Raw genomic sequence first — 6,909 nt, forward strand, 5'->3', positions numbered from 1 at the left:
AAAGCAACACAAATTTAAAAATTCTAATTTTTCAATTCAAATTGATTTCAATATATAACAACATTAACTGAAAGCAGTTAAAATGCATGACTTTTATCATAGGAGGTAACTTTTAGATGTAAGCGAGAATATAGATCCTATTATCTATTCTATTTGTTCATGTCATCCACATTCACAAGTAACCAGATAATAATGGATTAATTATACAGCACACAACAAATTATATATTGCATTAAATAACATGAGACAATTTACACATCTGACTTTCACATTTTAGTTAATTAATTTCTGGGTCAAACAGTAGCTATAATGCAAATTTAAATACAGATTCTCAATTCCTATAAAATGCAGAAGGAACAGTAAAGTAAAATAAAATGAGTAAAGAAAAGAACTTAAGAACTTAAACCACAAAATAATTTAGACAAAAGAAGCATGCCTCATATAAGACGTATACCAATGAATGCTACACTTTACATATCAAATGCAATGTGCTATAATAAAAATACAACATATATACTAAAGTAGCTATGTTCATTCTTGTTATTCAGTACAAAATTATTAAAAACGATAAATAAAATAAATAGCATGAACGTTTAGATTGTGATGAAACGCTTAAAGATGCTTATTTAATTTTGAGATTATTGTTGTCAGTTAATCGCGCGCAGGTGTCATGAGGGGCTTGACGGCACTGTACGTGGTCTGGAGTCTCATCGCCGAGCAAAATTCTCGGCACCTTGTGTTAAAAGTTTTAAATTGTTAAATAAGATAAAACATAATTATATATATATATATATATATATATATATATATATATATATATATATATATATATATATATATATATAATAAACAAAAAAAAAAAAACTAGCAAGTGTAGAATTTGAAACAGTAACTAGTAAATAATATCCTACACATCCTTGACACAGTAACTTGCAAATAATATCCTACATATAATATCATCCAAATCCAGATTTCATCTACTAAAATAGTGCCTGATGATGTTGTCATAAAAACACAGCCTATTTTTACACAGCCTATTAAGCATTTTAATCCATACAAAGAACCATAAAACACACACACACGTACAAATCTGTATGGTTGCACGTGGTTAAATTGCTTTCACAATCATCAAATTTAATCTATTAAGTAAACCTTAAATTTGATACTCAACATAATTACTCAACAGTTATGTTTATCAGCGTGGTTTAAAAAGTACAATAAACCTATTGTCCAATTAAGCTAAATCTATCCGTAAAACGTAGATTTTATTTATAAAATTACTGCTGCAAATAAACTTATTTATTTTATTTTATTTTTTAATTAAAACATATTGTATTTCATTAGCAAATAATTTACTAACGACGTTAATTTAATGTTTTATTTTCAATCATTTGTTTAATTATTTATTTACTGAAAAGTCAGTTTCCCTATATTTCATTTTTTAAGATTTTATAAATATGTTAAAATAATTTAAAAAAAAAAATTCTGAAGGAAAGGCTTGTAAATATGACACTGACACAACTTTCCGCTGTGATTACTTCCACAAAAGAGCTTCTGGAAATATTTAAACTGTCGCAAGGTCAAACTGCTCTGAAATCTGCATTTTATTACTTGCAGAAATTTATCAATGTGAAAAGCATGACATTTTCCAAACATTTTAACAGGCCAATAGGGGCCGCAAATTTGGCAATAAGAGCACGAAGTTTGCCAAACGGCTCTGCTTAACTTTCTCTTATAAAGAAGAAATTTTAAATAACAGCTCGCCGCGGCCAATTAAACTCTCTAGCTTCTTTTATTTGCCCTAACAAATGTTCCAAACGAACAGAAAGTATTGCATTTCGCATTTACCGTGACGATTTTCTTTCATTTGCAAAACTTTCATGGAGCCAAAGAGGTTCACATTACTTGCACTTACTCGTTGTTGTGAAACTTTTCTGTCCTCTCTTCGCAGACGTCCTTCTCGCCCGTACGCAGATGCTTGATGCAGAGAATGCTAGCCTCTTTACTTTAAACTCCAAAAATTGGTCTGCGAACTTTTTTGTTGTTTTGTTTTTGTTTTTTATTTATTTCTCCGTTTTCCCTTCTGGAAAGTGTGTGCGTTTGGCAGGAAAAGCGCAGTAACACATAATCTACATATCTCTAAGTCTATACACAAAAGTACAGCGAACCGTAAAACTCCTAAATGTTTATGGTGGTTAAGGCTGTAATTTAAGGTTCTCGGGAAAAAAAAAAAATTTGAAGTGTGTAGCTCCTGCTGCCCTCTCCCGGTTTCTGACTCCTCCCTTTCAGAAAGCAGACACACTACCTCCCCTCTTTTTCCTTCTGCCCCCTTTTTTCCCTCCCTCTCTCCTCGCCTTATCCCAGCTTTCTTCCCGAAAACGTGCTGTCTGAAACGATTACTTTACAAATACATTGGCGTGCATGTTTAGGCTATTACATACTGCTTCCTCTCTTCTTTTTTGTTTTTGTACTTGAACATGTGTGACAGTGATCCGAGCAAACATTCAAAGTTTACATAAATAAGGAATATATATTATAAAATGAATTCATGGGAAACCCATAAACCTGTTACAATTTAGTTTCAAAAAATTTCTCCACATAATTTGCTAAAATACTGTATACAGTGATGTTGTAGCAAACATTCAGTAAGAAGCTTTGAGGGTTATAGTAATCGTTTGGTATGATGTACTTACCATTGGATCATATTGTAAAACACTTTTAAAGCACTCTGATTGTGAAACACTTTTGTTGCTTTTAAGGTAAGTTAGTGGAAATAAAGAAAGTTGCATTGTTGCGAAACAGAGGGTGTTTAAGTTTTTATTAATGTTTTTTTTTTTACATTTAACATAAATCATGCTTTGAAACAAATGTTCCTTTCCCCCCAAAAAAAATAGAAATCTACATTTTATAAATAAATATTTTCAAATGTTTAAATATTTTATCATCTCTGACAGGGTGACGCTATGGCGCAGTAGGTAGTGCTGTCGCCTCACAGCTAGAAGGTCGCTGGTTCGAGCTTTGGGTCAGTGGCATTTCTGTGTGGAGTTTGCATGTTCTCCCCGAGCTATGTGGGTTTCCTCCGAATGCTTCGGTTTCCTCCACAAGTCCAAAGACATGCAGACCAGGTTAATTGGGTAAGTTAAAATTGTCTGTAGTGTATGTGTGTGAATGAGTGTGTATGGGTGTTTCTGCGTTATGGGTTGCAGCTGGAAGGGCATCCGCTGCATAGAACATGTGCTGGATAATTTGCCAGTTCAGTCCGCTGTAATGACCACAGATTAATAAAGGGACTAAGCCGAAAAGAAAATGAATGAATAATCTCTGACAATTTATACAGTAGGTGGGAGCACAAGGTGGGGGTCTTGATTCCTAATCAATATAAAAAAACAAATCAATCACAATCAGTCAGTTACTGTTTGTATAAATCTCTGAGATATTTTTTTAAGACATGCATCTATTGTATTAAATCAGTTTTATTTTACTTCAACCAGCTTACATTGCAGGCCATACTTATGAGAACAATATTAACTATTAAGAGTAACTATATACATTTGTCGCCACCAATAACCAAGTGGTTAATGGTGCATTGACACACCCTGTATAGTGCCAAGGTGCTCACGATGACCCAAGTTTGATTCATCAAAGGTGATCCAATAAGAGAGGTTAAAAACCTTAAAGATAATTGTAAAATAAACTATATTTACAATACATATATTATTATATTTACATTACATTAAATTTTGAAGTCAGATTTATTAGGCCCCTTTGAAATCTTTTTCTTTTTTTAAACATTTTCCCAAACTATGTTTAACAGAGCAAGAAAATTTTCACAGTATGTCTGGTAATATTTTTTCTTTCGTAGTCTTAGTTGTTTTATTTTTGGCTAGACCGAAAGCAGTTTTAAACATTTTTAAATCCATTTTAAGGTAAAAATTTAGAGCCCCTTTAAGCTATATTTTTTAAAACCATAGTTATACCATAACTTGCCTAATTACCCTAACCTGCCTAGTTAACCTAATTAACCTCATTAAGCTTTTAAATGTCACTTTAAACTGTATAGAAGTGTCTTGAAAAATATCTAGTAAAATAATATTTACTGTCATCATGACAAAGATAAAATAAATCAGTTATTAGAAATGAGTTATTAAAACTATTATGTTTAGAAATGTGTTGAAAAAATCTTCTCTCCATTAAACAGAAATTGGGGGAACCCAAGTCCAGTAGACATTAGAGCATACAAGGTAGTAATGTTTGCTCTGATTTTTTAATGTTAATGTTGTTGTCATAAGTCTTTATGTCTTAATACAATAGATGCATGTCCTGAAAGTTTCTTTTTTTTGTAATGTGTAGTCTAAATTTTAATTTAGTCTAAAATACATAATTTAATTAAAGTTTTTATTATTATTATTATTATTATTATTATTATTTTATTATTTAAATGTTAAATTATTTTTTAATCCAAAGGTGCTTTTTATTTAAATAAAATAGCATGTTTAAAAGCAGATGGCTGATTTATGTCTGGTCTGGACATGAGTAATACAAGACACCTTTTCATATTTGTAACTCGTTATCATCCCTTCTACTGGAGATGGAGAAACTGATATAGAGATGTAGGCAGTCAGTCAGTTCTCTTTGTGAATATCTCTGAGATAGATGGATGTGGGATATGAAGAAGAGGAAGAACAGGAGGAGGGGTAAAGCAGAGTGGGGATTGGGGGTGGTTTGCTGCTCCCGAAAGCACTCCATCAAAGAGGAGCCAGATCCCGGGATTGAGATTTTGCCTGCAGGCAAGTAACCATTGGTCTCCCAAGAACATACTCCAAAGTTGGCCTCGAAGAGCCAAAGCACACATCAAAAACAGCAGTGGTGTCAAAGTGAAAGAAAGTGAAAGAATAGGGTACAGGTACCCCCACTTGAGCCCATGATCTCACCCCAATTAAACAAGAATTAGACTATAGAACTGACACACACTGACACTATGCACATCCTGGGACTGTGTATATACAATAATTGTGATTTCACTGTGCACTGTATGAGAAAAACACACATTTACTTTTCGGAAAGTGCAGATTTTAATATGCAAAGTTAACAGACAGAGAAACTTACCAACCAATCAAGCCATAGGCCAGTGACATTTAAGAGTAAAAAATAAAGGACAAATTTTTTAAATTTTAAATTTGAAACTTTTAAATCTTGTGTAATGAGTTAAAAATTTGTTGTTTATATAAAAAACTATGAATGACTTAAATGGTTCTGCATAACATCAGAAGGTTCAGGAATTTCCTTTTTAAGTAAGGCTCAATATTTGACCCTTGGAATTGATTTCCAGGGGCATTTTTACTAGTGCAATTTTCTAACTACCAAATATAAATGAACAAATTAGTTCAGTCCTTAAGACTATTTAAAAATATTAATCAATGACAACCAACTTTACAGAACTTTGTATTTATAAAGGATAAGCAAAATGTTGCATTGTCATCACTGAAGCAACTTTTGTTAATGATGAGAATTCAGTCAATAAGTACACTCTCATAAAACAATATTAATTGTTAAAACAATTATCTTTATTGTAAATGTTTCAAACCGCCCAACAACTGTAGCCATATTTGATGATTTTTTTTTTTATACTTGAATTTTGTTTTCCTGTGAACTGCTTTGAAACAATCTGTTTAGAATAAAGCACCAAAAATAAATGTGACTTGTCTAAGCCTGGTAGCATTTTTTAATAGTTAAACTAATAATAATAATAATAATAATAATAATAATAATAACAATAATAAATCAATATGAATATAGTATTAAATACATTTCTAAATTTACAAATCACAGGACATCCATCTGCAACAATTCCTTACATCACTGTACTTAAAAGATTTTATGTATCTTAAAATAGTTTTAAGTATGTCACATCAAAACTTTTACCATTCCTGTCATTTACGGTGGTCAGCAGTTTTATCCATACATTTACTTACGCTTTGCTGTTTGTTTAAGTATTTCACAATACACATATGCTTATTGGGAAGGATCTCTCTGTCTTCCTGCTAGTTATCTGGTGTCTGTGAGTATAAGCCATTAGTGTGTTGGTCAGAAAACAGACATGCTCTCTACCCCTCAAGCAACTTTGAGAACAGAATGGAATATTTGTGGGGGTTTTTTTTTTTTTTTGGCTTCCAAAATAATAAATGTAAAAACTGTATCCACTTCCAGTAAGTATTTTACTGACTGATAGCATCCCGAGGGGTATTTCATGGCAGTTCTGAAATGACAGCATAATGAAAGTGGTATGCGAGTTGTCTTATCGACAGGGATTAGAAGGGAGTATGAAATGGGAAAGGTTTCTGAGCCTTGTGTGGCATAAATTTGATTATATAATAGACGGTGGTAGAAAAGCATGTCAAATTTGCTAAAGGGTGAGACCTTTTTGTGCCCCTGGCTCCACTTAACTTTTCTTGTTCATGCATTTTAGTTGGATCATTGCATTTTTGCTGTCTTTAAGTTAATATTGATATAGTGCCATGAACAGCTTATTATCCACATTAGTACCTCTATGTATGAATTCATTTAATAAAATAAAGCTCAAATTAATCCAATTGCATAATAAAAAAATGTAATAAATAAATAAATAAATACATAAATAATTACATAAAAAACACTAATTAATATTGATAACTGCCTTAATTGTATACATATAATTTATTCATTTTCTTTTTGGCTTATTCCCTTAATTTATTTGGGGTCGCCACAGCAGAATGAACCGCCAACTTATCCAGCATAAGTTTTTTGCATGACGGATGCCCCTACAGCCGCAACCCATCACTGGGAAACATCCAAACATACTCATTCGCACACACACTTTTACACTACGGTCAATTTTAGCATACCCAATTCACCTGTACCACATGTCTTTGG

At 32.1% G+C, this 6,909-nt stretch overlaps 1 protein-coding gene across 1 annotated transcript in view; it reads right to left on the bottom strand.

Annotated features, from left to right (window-relative positions):
• The window catches only part of gli3 (GLI family zinc finger 3), a 295,055-nt gene extending 292,796 nt beyond the window's left edge, over positions 1–2,259 (bottom strand). The window contains 1 exon segment of the mRNA NM_205728.1: positions 1,916–2,259. The gene's annotated coding sequence lies outside the window, so the exon portion shown is untranslated.
• Positions 2,260–6,909: the final 4,650 nt, after the last annotated feature.

The sequence above is a fragment of the Danio rerio genome, chromosome 24, assembly GCF_049306965.1.
Source record: "Danio rerio strain Tuebingen ecotype United States chromosome 24, GRCz12tu, whole genome shotgun sequence".
Classification (NCBI taxonomy): Eukaryota; Metazoa; Chordata; class Actinopteri; order Cypriniformes; family Danionidae; genus Danio; species Danio rerio.